The following is a 22,344-nucleotide window of genomic DNA, read 5'->3' as shown; positions in this document are numbered from 1 at the left end:
CTCCTGTGTTACCAATCACAGGAATGTTCTCCAGTGTTACCAAGGGCAAGACTGTTCTCCAGTGTTACCAATCACAGGAGTGTTCTCCAGTGTTACCAATCACAGGACATTTCTCCAGTGTTACCAAGGACAGGACTGTTCTCCAGTGTTACCAATCACAAGACTGTTCTCCAGTGTTACCCATCACAGGACGGTTCTCCAGTGTTACCAATCACAGGACTGTTCCCCAGTGTTACCAATCACAGGACTATTCTGCAGTGTTAGCTGTCACAGGACTGTTCTCCAGTGTTACCCAGGACAGGACTGTTCTCCAGTGTTACCAATCACAGGACTGTTCTCCAATGTTACCAAGGACAGGACTGTTCTCCAGTGTTACCAATCACAGGACTGTTCTCCAGTGTTACCAATCACAGGACATTTCTCCAGTGTTACCAAGGACAGGACTGTTCTCCAGTGTTACCAATCACAAGACTGTTCTCCAGTGTTACCCATCACAGGACGGTTCTCCAGTGTTACCAATCACAGGACTGTTCCCCAGTGTTACCAATCACAGGACTATTCTGCAGTGTTAGCTGTCACAGGACTGTTCTCCAGTGTTACCCAGGACAGGACTGTTCTCCAGTGTTACCAATCACAGGACTGTTCTCCAATGTTACCAAGGACAGGACTGTTCCCCAGTGTTACCAAGGGCAGGACTGTTCCCCAGTGTTACCAAGGACAGGACTGTTCTCCAGTGTTACCAATCACAGGACTGTTCTCCAGTGTTTCCAATCACAGGACTGTTCTCCAGTGTTACCAATCACAGGACTGTTCTCCAGTGTTATCAAGGACAGGACTGTTCCCCAGTGTTACCAAGAACAGGACTGTTCTCCAGTGTTACCAATCACAGGACTGCTTTCCAGTGTGACCATTGACAGGACTGTTCTCCAGTGTTACCAATCACAGGACGGTTCTCCAGTGTTACCAATCACTGGACTGCTCTCCAGTGTTACCAATCATAGGACTGTTTTCCAGTGTTACCAATCACAGGACGGTTCTCCATTGTTACCAATCACAGGACTATTCTCCAGTGTTACCAATCACAGGACGGTTCTCCAGTGTTACCAATCACAGGACTATTCTCCAGTGTTACCAATCACAGGACGGTTCTCCAGGGTTACCAATCACAGGACTGTTCTCCAGTGTTAGCAAACACAGGACGGTTCTCCAGTGTTACCAAGGACAGGACAGTTCTCCAGTGTTCCCAATGGCAGGACTGTTACCCAGTGTTACCAATCACAGGATTTTCTCCATTGTTACCAAGGACAGGACGGTTCTCCAGTGTTACCAATCACCGAACTGTTCTACAGTGTTAACAATCATAGGACGGTCCACCAGTGTTGCCAATCACAGGAATGTTCTCCAGTGTTAACAATCACAGGATGGTTCTTCAGTGTTACCAATCACAGGACTGTTCTCCAGTGTTACCTGTCACAGGACGTGTCTCCAGTGTTACCAATCACTGGACTGTTCTCCTGTGTTACCAATCACAGTACTGTTCCCTATTGTTACCAAGGACAGGACTGTTCTCCAGCATTACCAATCACAGGACTGTTCTCCAGTGTTACCAATCACAGGACTGTTCTCCAGCGTTACCACGGGCAGGACTGTTCCCCAGTGTTACCAATCACAGGACTGTTCTCCAGTGTTACCAATCACAGGACTGTTCTCCAGTGTTACCAATCACTGGACTGTTCTCCTGTGTTACCAATCACAGTACTGTTCCCTATTGTTACCAAGGACAGGACTGTTCTCCAGCATTACCAATCACAGGACTGTTCTCCAGTGTTACCAATCACAGGACTGTTCTCCAGCGTTACCACGGGCAGGACTGTTCCCCAGTGTTACCAATCACAGGACTGTTCTCCAGTGTTACCAATCACAGGACTGTTCTCCAGTGTTACCAATCACAGGACAGTTCTCCAGTGTCACCAAGGACAGGACTGTTCTCCAGTGTTACCAATCACAGGACTTTTCTCCAGTGTTACCAATCACAGGACGGTTCTCCAGTGTTACCAATCACAGAACTGTTCCCAAGCGTTACCAATCACAGGTCGGTTCTCCAGTGTTACCAATCACAGGAATGTTCTCCAGTGTTACCAATGACAGGACTGTTCTCCAGTGTTACCAATCACAGGTCGGTTCTCCAGTTTTACCAATCACAGGATGGTTCTCCAGTGTTACCAAGGACAAGACTGTTCCCCACTGTTACCAAGGACAGGACTGTTCCCCAGTGTTACCAAGGAGAGGACTGTTCTCCAGTGTTACCAATCACAGGACTGTTCTCCAGTGTTACCAATCACAGGACTGTTCTCCAGTGTTACCAAGGACAGGACGGTTTTCCAGTGTTAAGACTCACAGAACGGTTGTCCAGTTTTACCAATGATAGGACGGTTCTCCAGTGTAACCAATCACAGGACTGTTCTCCAGTGTTACCAATCACAGGATGGTTCTCCAGTGTTACCAATCACAGGACGGTTCTCCAGTGTTACCAATCACAGCACTGTTCTCCAGTGTTACCAATCACAGGACGGTTTCCCTGTGTTACCCAGGACTGGACTGTTCTCCAGTGTTACCAATCACAGGACTGTTCTCCATTGTTACCAAGGGCAGGACTGTTCCCCAGTGTTACCAAGGGCAGGACTTTGCTGCAGTGTTACCAATTACAGTACTGTTCTCCAGTGTTACCAATCACAGGACTGTTCTCCTGTGTTACCAATCACAGGAATGTTCTCCAGTGTTACCAAGGGCAAGACTGTTCTCCAGTGTTACCAATCACAGGAGTGTTCTCCAGTGTTACCAATCACAGGACATTTCTCCAGTGTTACCAAGGACAGGACTGTTCTCCAGTGTTACCAATCACAAGACTGTTCTCCAGTGTTACCCATCACAGGACGGTTCTCCAGTGTTACCAATCACAGGACTGTTCCCCAGTGTTACCAATCACAGGACTATTCTGCAGTGTTAGCTGTCACAGGACTGTTCTCCAGTGTTACCCAGGACAGGACTGTTCTCCAGTGTTACCAATCACAGGACTGTTCTCCAAAGTTACCAAGGACAGGACTGTTCTCCAGTGTTACCAATCACAGGACTGTTCTCCAGTGTTACCAAGGACAGGACTGTTCCCCAGTGTTACCAAGGACAGGACTGTTCCCCAGTGTTACCAAGAACAGGACTGTTCTCCAGTGTTACCAATCACAGGACTGCTTTCCAGTGTGACCATTGACAGGACTGTTCTCCAGTGTTACCAATCACAGGACTGTTCCCCAGTGTTACCAAGGACAGGACTCTTCCCCAGTGTTACCAAGGACAGGACTGTTCCCCAGTGTTACCAAGGACAGGACTGTTCTCCAGTGTTACCAATCACAGGACCGTTCTCCAGCGTTACCAATCACATGACTATTCTCCAGCGTTACCAAGGACAGGACTGTTCTCCAGTGTTACCAATCACAGGACTGTTCTCCAGTGTTACCAATCACAGGACGGTTCTCCAGTGTCACCAAGGTCAGGACTGCTCCACAGTGTCACCAATCACAGGACTATTCTCCAGTGTTACCAATCACAGGACTGTTCTCCAGTGTTACCATTCACAGGACTGTTCTCCAGTGTTACCATGGACAGGACTGTTCCCCACTGTTACCAAGGACAGAACTGTTTTGCAGTGTTACCAAGGACAGGACTGTTCTCCAGTGTTACCAAGGACAGGACTGTTCCCAGGTGTTACCATGGACAGGACTGTTCCCCAGTGTTACCCATCACAGGACTGTTGTCCAGTGTTACCAATCACAGGACTATTCTCCAGTGTTACCAGTCACAGGACTGTTCTCCAGTGTTACCAAGGCCAGGAATTTTCCCCAGTGTTACCAATCACAGTACTGTTCTCCAGTGTTACCAATCACAGGACTGTTCTCCAGTGTTACCAATCACAGGACTGTTCTCCAGTGTTACCAAGGTCAGGACTGTTCTCCAGTGTTACCAATCACAGGAGTGTTCTCCAGTGTTACCAATCACTGGACGGTTCTCCAGTGTTACCAATCACAAGACGGTTCTCCTGTGTTACCAAGGACAGGACTGTTCTCCAGTGTTACCAATCACAGGACGGTTCTCCAGTGTTACCCATCACAGGACGGTTCTCCAGGGTTACCAATCACAGTACTGTTCCCCAGTGTTACCAATCACAGGACTATTCTGCAGTGTTAGCAATCACAGGACTGTTCTCCAGTGTTACCCAGGACAGGACTGTTCTCCAGTGTTACCAATCACAGGACTGTTCTCCAGTTTTACCAATCACAGGACTGTTCTCCAATGTTACCAAGGACAGGACTGTTCCCCAGTGTTACCAAGGGCAGGACTGTTCCCCAGTGTTACCAAGGACAGGACTGTTCTCCAGTGTTACCAATCACAGGACTGTTCTCCAGTGTTTCCAATCACAGGACTATTCTCCAGTGTTACCAATCACAGGACTGTTCTCCAGTGTTACCAAGGACAGGACTGTTCCCCAGTGTTACCAAGGACAGGACTGTTCCCCAGTGTTACCAAGAACAGGACTGTTCTCCAGTGTTACCAATCACAGGACTGCTTTCCAGTGTGACCATTGACAGGACTGTTCTCCAGTGTTACCAAGGACAGGACTCTTCCCCAGTGTTAGCAAGGACAGGACTGTTCCCCAGTGTTACCAAGGACAGGACTGTTCTCCAGTGTTACCAATCACAGGACGGTTCTCCAGTGTTACCAATCACATGACTATTCTCCAGCGTTACCAAGGACAGGACTGTTCTCCAGTGTTACCAATCACAGGACTGTTCTCCAGTGTTACCTAGGACAGGACTGTTCCCCACTGTTACCAAGGACAGGACTGTTCCCCAGTGTTACCAATCACCGGACTGTTCTCCATTGTTACCAAGGGCAGGACTGTTCCCCTGTGTTACCAATCACAGGACTGTTGTCCAGTGTTACCAATCACAGGACTGTTCTCCAGTGTTACCAAGGGCAGGACTGTTCCCCAGTGTTACCAATCACAGGACTCTTCTCCTGTTTTACCAGTCACAGGACTGTTCTCCAGTGTTAACAAGGGCACGACTTTTCCCCAGTGTTACCAATCACAGGACTGTTCTCCAGTGTTACCAGTCACAGGACTGTTCTCCAGTGTTACCAAGGGCAGGACTTTTCCCCAGTGTTACCAATCACAGGACTGTTCTCCAGTGTTACCAATCACAGGACTGTTCTCCTTTGTTACCAATCACAGGACTGTTCTCCAGTGTTACCAATCACAGGACGGTTCTCCAATGTTATCAAGGTCAGCACTGTTCTCCAGTGTTACCAATCACAGGAGTGTTCTCCAGTGTTACCAATCACAGGACGGTTCTCCAGTGTTACCAATCACAGGACGGTTCTCCAGTGTTACCAAGGACAGGACTGTTCTCCAGTGTTACCAATCACAGGACTGTTCTCCAGTGTTACCCATCACAGGATGGTTCTCCAGTGTTACCAATCACAGGACTGTTCCCAAGTTTTACCAATCACAGAACGATTCTCCAGTGTTAGCAATCACAGGACTGTTCTCCAGTGTTACCCAGGACAGGACTGTTCTCCAGTGTTACCAATCACAGGACTGTTCTCCAGTTTTACCATTCACAGGACTGTTCTCCTGTGTTACCAAGGACAGGACTGTTCCCAGGTGTTACCAAGGACAGGACTGTTCCCCAGTGTTACCAATCACAGGACTGTTGTCCAGTGTTACCAATCACAGGACTATTCTCCAGTGTTACCAGTCACAGGACTGTTCTCCAGTGTTACCAAGGCCAGGAATTTTCCCCAGTGTTACCAATCACAGTACTGTTCTCCAGTGTTACCAATCACAGGACTGTTCTCCAGTGTTACCAATCACAGGACTGTTCTCCAGTGTTACCAAGGTCAGGACTGTTCTCCAGTGTTACCAATCACAGGAGTGTTCTCCAGTGTTACCAATCACTGGACGGTTCTCCAGTGTTACCAATCACAAGACGGTTCTCCTGTGTTACCAAGGACAGGACTGTTCTCCAGTGTTACCAATCACAGGACGGTTCTCCAGTGTTACCCATCACAGGACGGTTCTCCAGTGTTACCAATCACAGGACTGTTCCCCAGTGTTACCAATCACAGGACTATTCTGCAGTGTTAGCAATCACAGGACTGTTCTCCAGTGTTACCCAGGACAGGACTGTTCTCCAGTGTTACCAATCACAGGACTGTTCTCCAGTTTTACCAATCACAGGACTGTTCTCCAATGTTACCAAGGACAGGACTGTTCCCCAGTGTTACCAAGGGCAGGACTGTTCCCCAGTGTTACCAAGGACAGGACTGTTCTCCAGTGTTACCAATCACAGGACTGTTCTCCAGTGTTTCCAATCACAGGACTATTCTCCAGTGTTACCAATCACAGGACTGTTCTCCAGTGTTACCAAGGACAGGACTGTTCCCCAGTGTTACCAAGGACAGGACTGTTCCCCAGTGTTACCAAGAACAGGACTGTTCTCCAGTGTTACAATCACAGGACTGCTTTCCAGTGTGACCATTGACAGGACTGTTCTCCAGTGTTACCAATCACAGGACTGTTCCCCAGTGTTACCAAGGACAGGACTCTTCCCCAGTGTTACCAAGGACAGGACTGTTCCCCAGTGTTACCAAGGACAGGACTGTTCTCCAGTGTTACCAATCACAGGACGGTTCTCCAGTGTTACCAATCACATGACTATTCTCCAGCGTTACCAAGGACAGGACTGTTCTCCAGTGTTACCAATCACAGGACTGTTCTCCAGTGTTACCTAGGACAGGACTGTTCCCCACTGTTACCAAGGACAGGACTGTTCCCCAGTGTTACCAATCACCGGACTGTTCTCCATTGTTACCAAGGGCAGGACTGTTCCCCTGTGTTACCAATCACAGGACTGTTGTCCAGTGTTACCAATCACAGGACTGTTCTCCAGTGTTACCAAGGGCAGGACTGTTCCCCAGTGTTACCAATCACAGGACTCTTCTCCTGTTTTACCAGTCACAGGACTGTTCTCCAGTGTTAACAAGGGCACGACTTTTCCCCAGTGTTACCAATCACAGGACTGTTCCCAAGTTTTACCAATCACAGAACGATTCTCCAGTGTTAGCAATCACAGGACTGTTCTCCAGTGTTACCCAGGACAGGACTGTTCTCCAGTGTTACCAATCACAGGACTGTTCTCCAGTTTTACCATTCACAGGACTGTTCTCCAGTGTTACCAAGGACAGGACTGTTCCCCACTGTTACCAAGGGCAGGACTGTTCCCCAGTGTTACCAAGGACCGGACTGTTCTCCAGTGTTACCAATCACAGGACTGTTCTCCAGTGTTTCCAATCACAGGACTGTTCTCCAGTGTTACCAATCACAGGACTCTTCCCCAGTGTTACCAAGGACAGGACTGTTCCCCAGTGTTACCAAGGACAGGTCTGTTCCCCAGTGTTACCAAGAACAGAACTGTTCTCCAGTGTTACCAATCACAGGACTGTTTTCCATTGTTACCATTGTCAGGACTGTTCTCCAGTGTTACCAATCACAGGACTGTTCCCCAGTGTTACCAAGGACAGGACTGTTCCCCAATGTTACCAAGGACAGGACTGTTCCCCAGTGTTACCCTTCACATGACTGTTCTCCAGTGTTAGCAATCAAAGGACGGTTCTCCAGTGTTACCAATCACAGGACTATTCTCCAGTGTTACCAAGGACAGGACTCATCTCCAGTGTTACCAATCACAGGACTGTTCTCCAGTGTTACCAATCACAGGATGGTTCTCCAGTGTTACCAATCACAGGACTGTTCTCCATTGTTACCAATCACAGGACTATTCTCAGTGTTACCAATCACAGGACTGTTCTCCAGTGTTACCAAGAACAGGACTGTTCTGCAGTGTTACCAATCACAGGACTGTTCTCCAGTGTTACCAAGGACAGGACTGTTCCCCACTGTTACCAAGGACAGGACTGTTCCCCAGTGTTACCAAGGACAGGACTGTTCTCCAGTGTTACCAATCACAGGACGGTTCTCCAGTGTTACCAAGGACAGGACTGTTCCCCAGTGTTACCAAGGACAGGACTGTTCCCCAGTGTTACCAATCACAGGACTGTTCTCCACTGTTACCAATCACAGGACTGTTCTCCAGTGTTACCATTGACAGGACTGTTCCCCAGTGTTACCAATCACAGGACTGTTCCCTAGTTTTACCAAGGACAAGACTGTTCCCCTGTGTTACCAATCACAGGACGGTTTCCCAGTGTTACCAAGGACAGTACTGTTCCCCTATGTTCAAAGGGCTTTTCAGCAACTCACAGCAGCCCAGTAGTCTGTCCTCCAACTTATTCCTGGGATTGCTGAGCCACCACCCTGGGGCAGTGCTCGTGGACAATCCTGTTGTCCCCTCTCAGAATGATAGCATTCATGTTCTCACCACTCACACTCCCAATGTCCTTGCTGTTGCCTGTCAGCTAGCCAGACCAGCCCGGGCCAAGTTGGTACAGCCTGAAGCCGGGCTTTATAAGGCTAGAGGTGCTTGAGGCCATCCTGCCAGGCCATCTGCAGTTTCCCCAGTGAAAGTCAGCAGCCTCTGGGTAGCACTGAGACAAGCAAAGGCACCCGAAAGGCAGCCCTTAAAGGAATGCATGTGCTTAGCTAGTTGAGTTTGCATGGAATATTGGACTTTTTTTATAAAGTTGTTAAGAAATCATTGTTTTGTGCTGCCTTTATTTCGGGAATGTAGCCAACTGGACACAGTGAGAGTCTGTAACTGAGGGATGGTAAGGTGTGGGATTTTTGTACAATGTAGATTTGGGGTTGTATTCACAGGAACCAAACTTGATTGAGGAGCTCACGGTTATCCACACAGAATATGAATGTACCAGCTGCCTCTTCCCTTCCTCCTCCTCAGCTTCTCCTATGGTGAATGCCGAATCTGATAAGGATTGTGCCCTCACAATGGTTGTGGATGATGTAGCAGACCACCGCGAATTGGGACACCCACTCCGACAGGTACTGCAGGGATCCTCCAGAATGACTGCGGCAGTGGAACCATTGTTTCAGCATCCCAATCATTTGTTGATGATGTTTCACATACCAGCCTGACTCTCAGTATACACATGCTGGCCACACGTGGGTCGCTTATGCAGAGAACAAGTGTAGAGTAGATAGCACATGTAGCACAGCAGTTTCCCGCTGGTTTGGCATGATGTGCTGAGCCTGGTCACACTCCAACTGCCCATTCAGTCAGTAGTAATCTTTACAGTTGCATTACATCTCAGCATTGAGATATGGTGCCTTATAAAGCAATAGGTGTGCATTTGATGGGAGCCTGCAAAGCCGCATGCCCAATCCACCTGTTACTCTGTGTTCAGAGGTGACACAATGAAGTCCTCGCTCCTGGTATGAAGAGTCTCTGTCACCCCTCTGAAGTAGCATTGTGGATGGTGAGCTGGGAGATGTTAGATATGTCATCTTATCCAGCCTGGAAGAATCCTAATGCAAATAAATTCAGGGTCAGGGCCACCGACACAGCTACTGGCAGTGCCATCAAGTGTTGGTTTCAAAAGTTGCTAGAGTTCTGTGAGTGTCTCCTTCGTGAATCACAGGTGATGAGCACACTGTTCCTGGCTTCAGTGTCCCAGAAGACTCGAGATGGATATGGCCTTCAGCTGAGAGCTCTTCTCCCCCTCCTTCACTTCCCTCTGTGAGCAATTTGTCTTCTTATTTGCTGCCTTTGCACTATCTCCTTCTAATGCTGCAGCCCAAGGGTGGCTGCAAATATAGCACCCATCATTGGAAGTGGGTGGTGTTCCCAGAGCCCTTGATATCACAAGAAATGAATTTCCTTGATGCAGCAGCACTCCCTATAGACTTCACCATTTATAACCAACTCCTCAAGACACTTCTCCAAAATCAGAGAGCCGGTACAGATTAATCAGCAACTAACCTGCAAGTTGACGAAGACCCCTTTAAAAACGGGGTCCTTCATACTGCGGAATGCATTCTCAGCTTTACATGTTTAAGAGAGGACAATAATGAGGGTGACAAGGCTCAAGGGGACAGGGCTTGCATCAAATCAGTATTAGACGCTGACTGACGTCACAACTTGCTATCCTGTAAAGTGCCAGCACACATTTGTAACGCTGGTGCTAACACCCATGCGACGGTGTTGTTGAGTGCGAGCTACTCCTGAAGTGAGCGGAATCAACATTGCGCTGTTTTGGCACTAAAACAACTTGCACAGTGGAACTAAATTTTGCAATCTATACCTGCTTATGTTGAGTCCAATTCTGGAGTAATATTAACACTAAAAACTCGCCATGCTGATTTCTATTACTCAGTTTAGAGGCATTCCACTTTCAGTAACTAGCCACAAGGACAGTGTGTGCAGCACTGAGTGACTCATCAGTTTCATTTTGTTGCAAATTTTCCCAGGTTGGGAAGTGCCAATGCCTACTCAATACATTGCTATAATGGCAGAGCCAAAAGCTATGGGTTAAAATCTGTTTTCCTACTGGACCAGTGTGCTCCACATCTTACCTACTGATTTAATAATACTTACTGGCTTCTAAACCAGAGGGTCATCACTGCTTTGTGTTGCAGGTCAGCTCATCACCCAAACTAGTTTGGCACCAAAAGGGTCAAACAAAATGCCATAATCAAATAAACTTCTTTAAAGCTTACAGAAGAAATTGAGAACAAAATATTAAACTTGCTAATTATCTGACTAATGTTTTTAAGCAGCTTTACTATGGGCAATAAATGTTGGCCTAGCTAGCGAAGCCCAATCCCCTAAATTAATATATTAAAAAATTACAAATGTGGGGCTTAGTAACAGAACCATAGTGGATTTTTATCTATCAAGTGTTCTAATCTAATTTGAAGGCTGCCTATGATAGCCATTTCTGATATCCTCTTGGAGCTCACATCCAGACCTGAACCTCATCTTTTCTTTCCTTTTAGAAAAATGGGTAATAGATCAAAAGGACTCATTGCTTTTGTAGTTATGATAATGGAGACCCTCATCTTCTTCTTAAGCCTGTACTTTGGGCTGAAGTCCAAAGAAGTGCCAGCTTATTCCTTTGAGAGAGCTGTTGTTGCAGCAGATGCAGAGAGATGTTCAGAGATTGGCAGGTGAGTGTCTGTTTAAGGGCCTTGGTCCACAATGTCTGTCAGAGGAATAACGCAAACATTTTGAGGGAATTACAAGGATACAGCTGTTCATCCCAACCAGCCCATATTGATGTTTAACCTTCAGGTGATCTGTATTCCTAATCCCATGTGTAAACTTGGTCCTGTATCCCTTTTCTCTTTTTTCTTCAATCAAACTATCTAACCTGTTCTTAAATAATGACATATGATCTCAGTTTTAGTTAATAACTGATAATCCATTCCACAGCCTCACAACCTATTGTGTAAAAAGATTTCTCCTGATCTCTTTCTTAAATTTCTCAAATTTATTCCTATATGTATGTCCCTTCATCATAGACTCTTCAATCACTGTTTATATCTATTCTGACACATCTCTTTGTAATTTTAAACATCTATCTACGAACCTTCAAAAGGGAACTAAATATATACCTGAAGGGGGAATATTGTAGTTTCTATGGAGAAGATCAGAGGAACTGAACTAACTGGACAACTTGTTCAAAGAGCCAGCACAGGCACAATGGCTGAATGGTTTCTTTGTGTGCTCTGTGATTTTCTCAAATCACCCAGTAAACTCCTGTATGCTAAAGAAACTAGCTCAATTTTTTCATATTCCATTCATTGAACGTTAAAACCAATTGCCCATTCTCTTGATATTTGTTGGATGTTAAGTCGGTGGTTTGGTTTGAAGGGTCTGGCATTGAGCAGCCTGAGTGAGCAGGCTGGTGAGTGGGGGAATGGATGGGAGACACAGTTGAGTCATGGAGCTCTGTTGACTTGAGATAAGGAAGAAGCCATTGAGAAAGGATCCTCCTAGTTTCAGGATTCGGCTATTGCTGTCCAGGAGACTCCTAACTGTATACAAATAGGTAGATGACCAGTTTACGATATGAAATAAAGGACCTTCACTTTGTGCACAAACACTGCAGTCTGAGTAAACATGGGGAAATTCATTATTTAAAAATAAAATGATTTGGAAAACAAGTTATAAGACCATAAGACCAGAAGACCATAGATTCACCACTCTCTGGCTAAAGAAGTTTCTTCTCATCTCTGTTCTAAAAGGTCTTCCCTTTACTCTGAGGCTGTGTCCTCGGGTCCAAGTCTCTCCTACTAATGAAAACATCTTCCCCACACACACTCTATCCAGGCCTTTCAGTATTCTGTAAGTTTCAATCAGATCCCCCCCTCATCCTTCTAAACTCCATCGACTATAGACCCAGAGTCCTCAAACATTCCTCATATGTTAAGCCTTTCATTCCTGGGATCATTCTCGTGCATCTCCTCTGGACCGTCTCCAGGGCCAGAACATCCTTCCTGAGAAACGGGGCTAAAAATTGCTCACAATATTCTAAATGTGGTCTGACCAGAGCCTTATGAAGCCTCAGCAGCACATCCCTGCTTTTATATTCTAGTCCTCTCGAAATAAATGCCAACATTGCATTTGCCTTCCTAACTACCGACTCAACCTGCAAGTTAACCTTAAGAGAATCCTGGACTAGGACTCCCAAGTGCCTTTGCACTCCAAATTTCTGAATTCTCTCCCCATTTAGAAAATAGTCCATGCCTCTATTTTTCCTACCAAAGTGCATGACCTCACACTTCCCCACGTTGTATTCCATCTACCACTTCTTTGCCCATTCTTCTAACCTGTCCAAATCCTTCTGTAGCCTCCCCGCCTCCTCAATACTACCTGTCCCTCCACCTACCTTTGTATCATCTGCAAACTTAGCCAGGATGCCCTCAGTTCCTTCATCTAGATCATTAATGTTTAAAGTGAAAAGTTGTGGTCCCAACACTGACCCCTGCGGAACTCCACTAGTCACCGGCTGCCATCCTGAGAAGGACCCCCTTATCCCCACTCTCCTGCCAGACAGCCAATCTTCTATATATGCCAGTACCTTGCCTCTAACACCATGGGCTCTTATCTTACTGAGCAGCCTCCTATGCGGCACCTTGTCAAAGGCCTTCTGGAAGTCCAAGTAGATAATATCCATTGGCTCTCCTTTGTCTAACCTACTCGTTACCTCCTCAAAGAATTCTAACAGATTTGTCAGGCATGACCTCCCCTTGATGAAACCATGTTGACTTTGCCCTATTTTACCATGCACTTCCAAGAATTCTGAAATTTCATCCTGAATAATGGACTCTAAAATCTTACCAATGACCGAGGTCAGGCTAATCGGCCTGTAATTTCCTGTCTTTTGCCTCACTCCTTTCTTAAACAGGGGGGTTACATTAGCGATTTTCCAGTCCTCTGGGACCTTCCCTGACACTAATGATTCCTGAAAGATCACCACTAACGCCTCCACTATCTCTTTAGCTATCACCTTCAGAACTCTGGGGTGTAATCCATCTGGTCCACCTTCAGACCTTTCAGTTTTCCTAACACCTTCTCCTTGGTAATGGCCAGCATACTCACCTCTGCCCTCTTGAACTTTGGGGATGTTACTCGTGTCATCCACCGTGAAGACTGACTCAAAGTACCTATTCAGTTCCTCCGCCATTTCTTTCTTCCCCACTACTTCTCCAGCGTCATTTTCCAGCGGCCCAATGTCCACTTTTTCCTCTCTCTTACTCTTTATATATCTAAAAAAAACTCTTGCAATCTTCTTTTATATTACTGGCTAGTTTACCCTCATATTTAATCTTCTCCCTCCTTATTTCCTTTTCAGTTGTCCTCTGTTGGTCTTTGTAGGCTTCCCAATCCCCTGGTTTCCCACTGCTCTTCGCCACATTGTATGCTTTCTCTTCAGCTTTTATGCTGTCCCTGCCTTCCCTTGTCAGCCATGGTTGCCTCGTCCTCCCTTTAGTATTCTTCTTCTTCCTAGGGATGAATTTTTGCTGTGTCTCCCAAGTTACTCCCAGAAACTCCTGCCATTGCTGTTCCACTGTCTTTCCTGCTAGGCTCATCTCCCAGTCAATTCTGGCCAGCTCCTCCCTCATGCCTCTGTAGTTGCCTTTATTCAACTGTAATACCGTTACTTCTGATTCCAGCTTTTTCCTCTCAAATTGCAGGGTAAATTCGATCATATTATGGTCACTTCCTCCAAAGGGTTCCTTCACCTTAAGCTCCCTTATCAAATCTGCCTCATTACACATCACTAAATCTAGAATTGCCTGTTCCCTAGTGGGCTCCACCACAAGCTGCTCCAAAAAGCCATCTCGTAGACATTCCACAAATTCCTTTTCTTGGGATCCACTACCAACCTGATTTTCCCAGTCTACCTGTATATTGAAATCCCCCATGATCACTGTAACCTTGCCTTTCTTACACGCCTTTTCTATCTCCTGGTGTATCTTGTGCCCCACATCCTGACTACTGTTCGAAGGCCTGTACATAACTCCCGTTACGGTCTTTTGACCTATGCGGTTCCTCAACTACCCACACAGATTCTACATTATCTGACCCTATGCCATTTCTTGCTATCGATTTAATTACATTTCTTACTAACAAAGCAACCCCAACCCCTTTGCCAACCTGCCTATCTTTTCGATAGGATGTATAACCTCGGATATTTACTCCCAGTCCTGATCCCCTTGCGTCTATGTCTCCGTGATGCCCACCACATCATACCTGCCAATTTCAATCTGCGCCACAAGCTCATTTACCTTATTTCATATACTGAGTGCATTCAGATACAACACCTTCAGCCCTGTATTTCCCATCCCCTTTCTCATTGTCGTCCCTTTATCTGATGTGCTTGTAGTTAGATTCCTAGCCCTTTCCAAACACTCTGTCCTATTTTGTGTTCTGGAGACTTTAAAAGCCTCTCCTGGGCTCTCCTTTCTTTTCTGTTTTAAGTTGAAGGACCAAGGCCTTCAAGTCACAATAAGTCTAAAAAACAGCTAAAGGAAGGATCAGGTAAATCAGTAAATTCTGATTGGGTGACATTGAGTGTTATAGCCAAGCGCTGAGCAAGTACCAAACTATAGGGAAAGGCAGATGGTGGGAATGTGTCCCTGGGATCTCCTGCATTGCACCAGTGACTGGGTAGAGGCCACTTCAAGTCCCCTAGAGGTGGACATGTGAAGCCCAGGTTGCTTTGAAGTCTTTTTATTTTCACTGATAACCACTGACCCTGAGTTCCTCTGATTCTGTCCTTGATGGAGCCAGAGTTCCTCAATTTCTTTTTCTTTGGTTTTCTGTCTGAAGGAAGGTCCTTGGTGATTGTTCACTGAAACATGACAAGGGGCTGTGATTTTTTTTACCCCAGATAAAGCCAAGAGGTAAGCCCCAAGTCTAGATCAGTTGGAACAGGGATCAAGGCCTGTGCTGTTGGCGTTAACCTGGTCCACATGCTAGCTGTCTAGCCAACTGAGCTAACGATGCTCCCGCCTCCCCAACCCCCCACCACACCACACCTCCCCAACCCCCCACCACACCACACCTCCCCAACCCCCCACCACACCACACCTCCCCAACACCCCACCACACCACACCTCCCCAACACACCCACCACCCCCGTACCTCCCCAACAACCCCACCACTCCCCCACCTCCCCAACACCCCCACCACACCACACCTCCCCAACCCCCCACCACACCAAACCTCCCCAACCCCCCACCACACCACACCTCCCCAACACCCCCAACACCCCCGTACCTCCCCAACAACCTCACCACTCCCCCACCTCCCCAACACCCCCACCACCGCCCCCCTACCTCTCCAACACCCCCACCACCCCCCTACCTCGTCAACCTCCCCCTCCACTCCCCCACCTCAATTTATCAGAAGATTATCAAGAAGGAATCCTCCAGAAGTGAGTAAATCAGCTATGAGAAATGTATCTTTATCAGACTGGATGAGCTGGGCTCTCTGTTTCCGTTCTCCATGTGTGAGAATAAGTGTTGGCAGCTGTTGGGCTGGGGAGGCATTTTCCAGCCAGGATCAGTGAATATCCAAGAGAAGCAGGAACCCAAAATGATTTCTCACGTCCCCAATACAGGGGACTGAATCCCCAACCAGGGTCCCAGTTGAAATCAACTAGGTACAGTTTGGAGATCAAACCTAATGGGACTTGTTGGTCTATATAGTTTAGTATTATACTTGCCCAAAGATCCTGTTATTGAAGGAGTGATTTATTTAGACCAATAAAGAACAGGAAACAACTTGTTAACCGATGGCTCTGTCAACAAATCAAACAGATTCTAATCTCACACTGATTTCATCACAGGGATAGTCTGAGGCAGAACTCCTCAGCTGCAGATGAAGCTATGATCAATCATGATCTTGTTAAATGGAGGAACAGACTCGAGGGTCTAAAGGTCTCCTCCTGTTCCTATATTCCTAAATCTCTCACTGATTTCATTGCAGGGATATTCTGAGGCAGAATGCCTCTGCTGTAGATGCTGCCATTGCTTCCTTGCTCTGTAATGGACTCATGAATGCACACAGCATGGGGATTGGAGGAGGCTTCTTCATGACTATTTACAATGCACACACAGGTCGGTACCTCGTTGCTCCATCTGTATCCTTGCTGTCATTCCACAAATTTGCTTGTTAGGTTGAGAGCAGAAAGCTTCAGCTATAGATGACACCATTGCTACCTTATTCTGAGGTGGACTCATGACTGCACACAGCATGGGGATCGGAATAAACAGGCTCATTTATTAAGCGGTTAAGGAATTGGTGGCAGCATCACAAAGTAGGAGAGCTTGTTCACACATCTAATCTGGTTGCTCCCTCACAGCAGACTGAAGTTGAATCTGAGTCACATGATGCATTACATCATTTCCCCTCCAAGGTATACAGAAAACATAAACACACTCACTTAAATGTGTAGCACAACACAGTTCACACCTACATAGTTTCCCAGTCAGCAATACCTTGAGTTTAAAATTCTCATGCTTATTTTCAAATCCCTCCATACTCCTGTAATATCCTTCAGACCTACAAGCCTCCAAAAACTCCACACTCCTTCAAATCTCAACTCTTGCATATCTCTGATTTCTTTCACTCTAGCACTGACAGCTGCTTTCAGCTGCCTAGTCCCCTTGAATTATCTTCTTAAACCACTCTGCCACACTTCCTTTAAGACTTCCATTAAAACCTATTTGATCAAATTTCTTGTAGTGTTTATAAGTAAAACCTTTCATACTGTTTTGGGGATCATGTGACTGTACGGACGAATTAGCCCTAAGCACGACTAATCTTAGGGGCGGAGCATTCTAGTTGTGGACCGTATTCAAGCAGGTAGCTCCATCAGGTGCTTTAACAAGAAACCTGGCCAGTACACCAAGTTTATTACAACTGGCTGTAAGCATAAATAGCTCTGATGCTGTACCTCACTTCGCGAATGTGAGTATTTCACTTTTTAAGGGAGGAAATAAAAGTATATTCACCAATCATGCCACTCTTTGGCAGAATCAACCTGTACAACTCGCCCATGGAAGACTGCAGGCAGTATATAGAGCGCCTAGGTTTCTACTTTGTGGCAAGCGAAATGACAGCAAAGGAAAAGCAGAAAGCAATTCTTCTAGGTGTCTGTGGGAAAAAGACATAAACCTCATCCATAATCTGATGGCCCCTAACGCGCCTAATTCCAGATCTGTTAATGAGCTAGTGGACCTCGTGAAGGCACATTTCCAGCCTAAGCCATCGGTGATCATGCAAGGATTCAAGCTCAACTCTAGAATAAGGGCCCGGGTGAATCGATCGCAACGTATATTGTGAACTCAAGGCTTTGCTGACTGAGCACTGCGACTTCGGAGGTACTCTCAATGACATGTTGCGAGATCGCTTGGTTTGCGACATTCACGATGCCATTCAGCACCGATTACTTGTAGAAGTTAATATTGACCTGAAGTGCGCCATGGAAATAGCGCTAGCTATGGAGAGTGCTGAGCCGGACTTGCAGGCATTTCAAAGTGTGCAAAATGGCGCCGTTCTTCAGTAGTGGTGGGAACCTACCACTGAGCATGGCACAAAAACCAGGGAGACAGCCACGAAATGGGGAACAGTCTCTACTGCTCGAAAAACTTAAAGGAATACTGGAAGCATATCACCAGCAATTCAGAAATTAAATTGTTACTGATGTGGGGGTAACAATGTACTGGAAACCTGCAGATTTAAAGAGGCAGAATGCCACTACTGTCACAAAAAAGAGCATGTTATAAAGCAATACAGGGAAATATCAAGACAGCCAATCAGACAGCAGACCAAGAGGACTGAAGCGCACAGTATAACTGAACCAGAAGCTGCTGATACTGATATTTATTCTGTAAACAATGTCAAAGCAGTAAAAACTGAACCAATCACCGTCACCCTTCAAGTGAATGGGAAGCCTCTAGTCATGGAGGTTGTTATGGGAGCATTGACCACACTGGTGGGAGAACACACATTTAAATACCTAAGTGAAGGTACCCAGCCACTGAATCTGGAGAAAACCACATCTCAGCTGAAGACATACACTGGAGAGTTAATATAGGTACAAGGCATCGCCACAGTACCTGTGTCCTATAGGCAACAAACAGCCCAGCTTCCTGTGATCATTGTAACAGGTGAAGGACCTAGTCTTCTGGGCCGCGATTAGTTAAAAGAAATTAAGCTCAACACGTCAGAAATTTTTGAAGCCAGGACAGGGCCATTCCTGAGATATTAAAAAAGTATGACAGCGGATTCCGAGATGAGTTGCGAAAGATCAAAGGCCCACAAGCAAAAATATACATAGGTTCGGAGGCAACACCCCAGTACTTTAAGGTCAGACCTGTGCCTTAAACCCGAAAGGAAAAGGTGGATGTAGAATTGTGCCGCTTAGAGAAGCTGGGCATCATCCAGCCAGACCAGCTTTCAGAATGGGCAGCGCCCATAGACCCTGTGATGAAACCTGATCAAACTATTCACATTTGTGGGGACTACAAATTAACCATGAACAGGGCTGCTAAATTAGACAAATATCCAATCCCAAGGATTGAAGATCTGTACGCTAAGCTTGCATAGTGATATTGTCACTGGACTAGTGTTCCATAGACCCAGGGTAATGCACTGGGGACCGGGTTCAAATCCCTCCATGGCAGATGGTAAAATTTGAATTCAATGAAAATCTGGAATTAAAAGTCTGATGATGACCATGAGACCATTGCCAATTGTCGTGAAAACCCATCTGGTTCACTAATGCCCGTTAGGGAAGGAAATCTGCTGTCCTTACCTGGTCTAGCCTCCATGTGACTCCAGGCCCAATAAAAAGGAGGAAGATCCTGCACCAAGCTGGACTTGAGTGAAGCATACCAACAACTAGAGCTAGACAGCACATTTAGTGGGTATGTAACCATCAACACGCGCAAGGGCCTGTATCAATATACATGCCTACCTTTTGGTGCCTTTACAATTTTTCAAAGAACTATACAAAGTCTACTACAAGGACTTCCCCCAGGTGTAGTGTACCTACCTGGATGATCACAGAATTGACAGAATCCAAACAGATGGCCAACCGAGCAGAGATTTTAAGGAGTTTTTTAGAGGTTGGTGTATGTTTGAAAAAAGAGAATTGTATTTTCCAAGCTGAAGTCATATATTTGGGTCATTGAGTGGATGCTCAAGTCTTTTTTGGGCATGATAAATAATTACAGTCACTTCTTGCCAAATTTGTCTATAGCATTAGCTCTTTACACTTATTATTGAAGAAGAACCACAGGTGGTCATGGGAGGCACAACAAGCAGCCTTCATAAAAGTCAAGAATCTTTTACACTCATCATGTCTACTAGTACCTTATGACCCGTCAAAGGAATTAATATTAACCTGTGATGCATCTCCTTGTGGTTTGGGAGCGGTGTTGTCACACAGGATGGAAGATGGTTCCAAAGGGCCAATAGGATATATCTCCAGAACCCTCTCTGCACCCGAGAAGAGTAACTCGCAACTTGAAAAGGAAGGTTTATCTGTAATATTTGGAGTAAAGAAATTCCATCAATATTTGCATGGTTGACATTTCACCATAGTATCAGATCATAAGCCACTGTTGGGTTTATTTAGTGAAGATAAAGCAATTCCACTGAAAGCCTCTGCCAGAATTCAACAATGGGCTTTGATTTTGTCGGCATATGAGTAGACCTTTATGCACCGTCTGGTATGCATATAGCAAATGCAGATGCCTTCATTTGTCTTCCTTTGCCAGATAGTGTTATACATGCCCCAGTGCCACAAGAAGTTGTACTTGTGTTGAATTTCCTGGATGCCTTGCTGGTCTGTGCGAAGCAGATAAAACATTGGACAAACCGAGATCTAATTTTATCAAGAGTCTGAGAAAGGGTATTGCAAGGATGGTCAAATCTCTGAAGAGTTAAAACCATTCTATGCTCATAAAACTGAATTAAGTTGTCAAGATGGAATCCTGCAGTGGGGATCAAGAGTCATCATCCCTTCACAAGGAAGAGAACCACATTTGACAGAGCTCCAAGTGTGCATCCAGCCATTTCGAAAATGAAGATGCTTGCGTGAAGCTATATAAGTGTGGGCAGTGATATAGAAAAAATGATTAAACACTGTCTCCAGTGTCAGCAACAGCAGATGTTGCCCATTTCAGCTCCACTGCTGTGGGAGTGGCCTGGTCAACCCTGGGTTAAACTACATATTGGTTATGTTGGTCCATTTTTAGGTACCATGTTTTTAGTGATCATTGACGCTCAAAGTGGATGGGTGTGTATGAAATTAGACACCGACATCATGTGCAACTATTGAAAAGCTGTGCCAATGTTCTTGCATACATGGTCTATCAGAAGTCATTGTGCAGCATTTTCCCCCCGTTGGGGAGGGTTGTGCGGGAGCGGGCCTGAGCATGCGGGTTCCTGATCGGCAGCCATTTTACGTGGGCAGACCAATTAAGGCCCGCCCAGCGTGTCATGCACCAGGGAGTGCTATGCGCTCCCTGAGCGGGTGGGGGGGGATTCCCTGGGCCAGGAGTGTGCTCTTTTGCGCATGCGCACGATAGAGTGCACAGATCTCCCTGAGGCAAAGTGCTGCCTCAGGGAGATCAGCTCAAGAGTCAAAAATTCATCAAGGACAGAAACAAATATTCCTCACATGTCCCCTGACACGGTCACACAAGCTTAAGGTTGGACAGGCAGGTCCATTAATCATTTTAAAAACTTTCTTAATGTCCTTAATCAGCCGTTGAGCGGTTGGTTGGCACACAGCCAACTCAGCTCCGTGCCCACAAAACTGAGAATCTAAATGATGTGGGGTGACATCGGGATGCACGCCCAATGTCACCGCGTGTCATTTTACGTGTCAGCGAGCGGGCCCCGACCCCTGCTCATCAACCAGAGGATGCAGCCCATTGTCTCGGAAAATGGCACTGACTTCACTGGTATGGAATTCCAGGGATTCAGGAACCTAAATGGGATTAAGCATATTGGGAAGAAATTTCGGGTCAGCGAGCGGGGGCACGCACAGATCCCCTTTTGCATTCCACATTGATCCCACTCCTCCTCTCGTTAGCCTTTTACTATTTATATGCCTGTAGAAGACTTTTGGATTTAATTTTATGTTAGCTGCTAGTCTCTTATCCTACTCTCCCTAAATGATCTCCCGCTGACACTTGATCCACTTAGACCACCTCATTCTAAGAATCAGATCGAGCAATGATTCTTTCTTCATTGGACTGGAAACATACTGCGTTAGGAAATTCTCATGAACACACTTTAGAAACTTTATCCCCACCCTGCCCTTTACACTAGTACTATCCCAGTATATATTTGGATAAAGTTCCCCATTTGCCCCTCTCTATAATTTCTCTTCAAATTTTCTCCTCTATATCTTTCTTCACTATTTGGTGGTGTGTAGAATACACCCGTTAGTGTAATGGTATCTCTCATGGTTCTGATCTCTAACCAAATAGACTTTGTCCGTGACCCCTGTGGTGGGCACTTTTGGGAATGTAACAGTACAGACCAGTGACCCTGGAGCAGACCCAGAGTCCAGATGAGTGGGGTTGGAGGCCTTGAGGGTCCATCAGGCAAGCCCTGGTGAGGGGGGGAGGCCATCCTGTAGGGGCAACCCATGTAGCAGGTGGGAGGGGAGGGGCCTCCATGGAGTACAAGGTACCCAAACAAGAGGGATCCCACTCCCTGAGCCCACAGGCAGGACTCCAGGGTATAAGTGTCAACCTCAGCATATGGCATGGGCTACACCTAC

At 46.3% G+C, this 22,344-nt stretch overlaps 1 pseudogene; it reads left to right on the top strand.

The window, feature by feature from the left end:
- The first annotated feature begins 11,054 nt into the window (after positions 1 to 11,054).
- LOC121286189 overlaps positions 11,055 to 22,344 on the top strand; it is an 83,606-nt pseudogene continuing 72,316 nt past the window's right edge.

Source organism: Carcharodon carcharias, chromosome 13, assembly GCF_017639515.1.
Source record: "Carcharodon carcharias isolate sCarCar2 chromosome 13, sCarCar2.pri, whole genome shotgun sequence".
Lineage (NCBI taxonomy): Eukaryota > Metazoa > Chordata > Chondrichthyes > Lamniformes > Lamnidae > Carcharodon > Carcharodon carcharias.
This window is presented reverse-complemented; position numbering and strand designations above follow the sequence as displayed.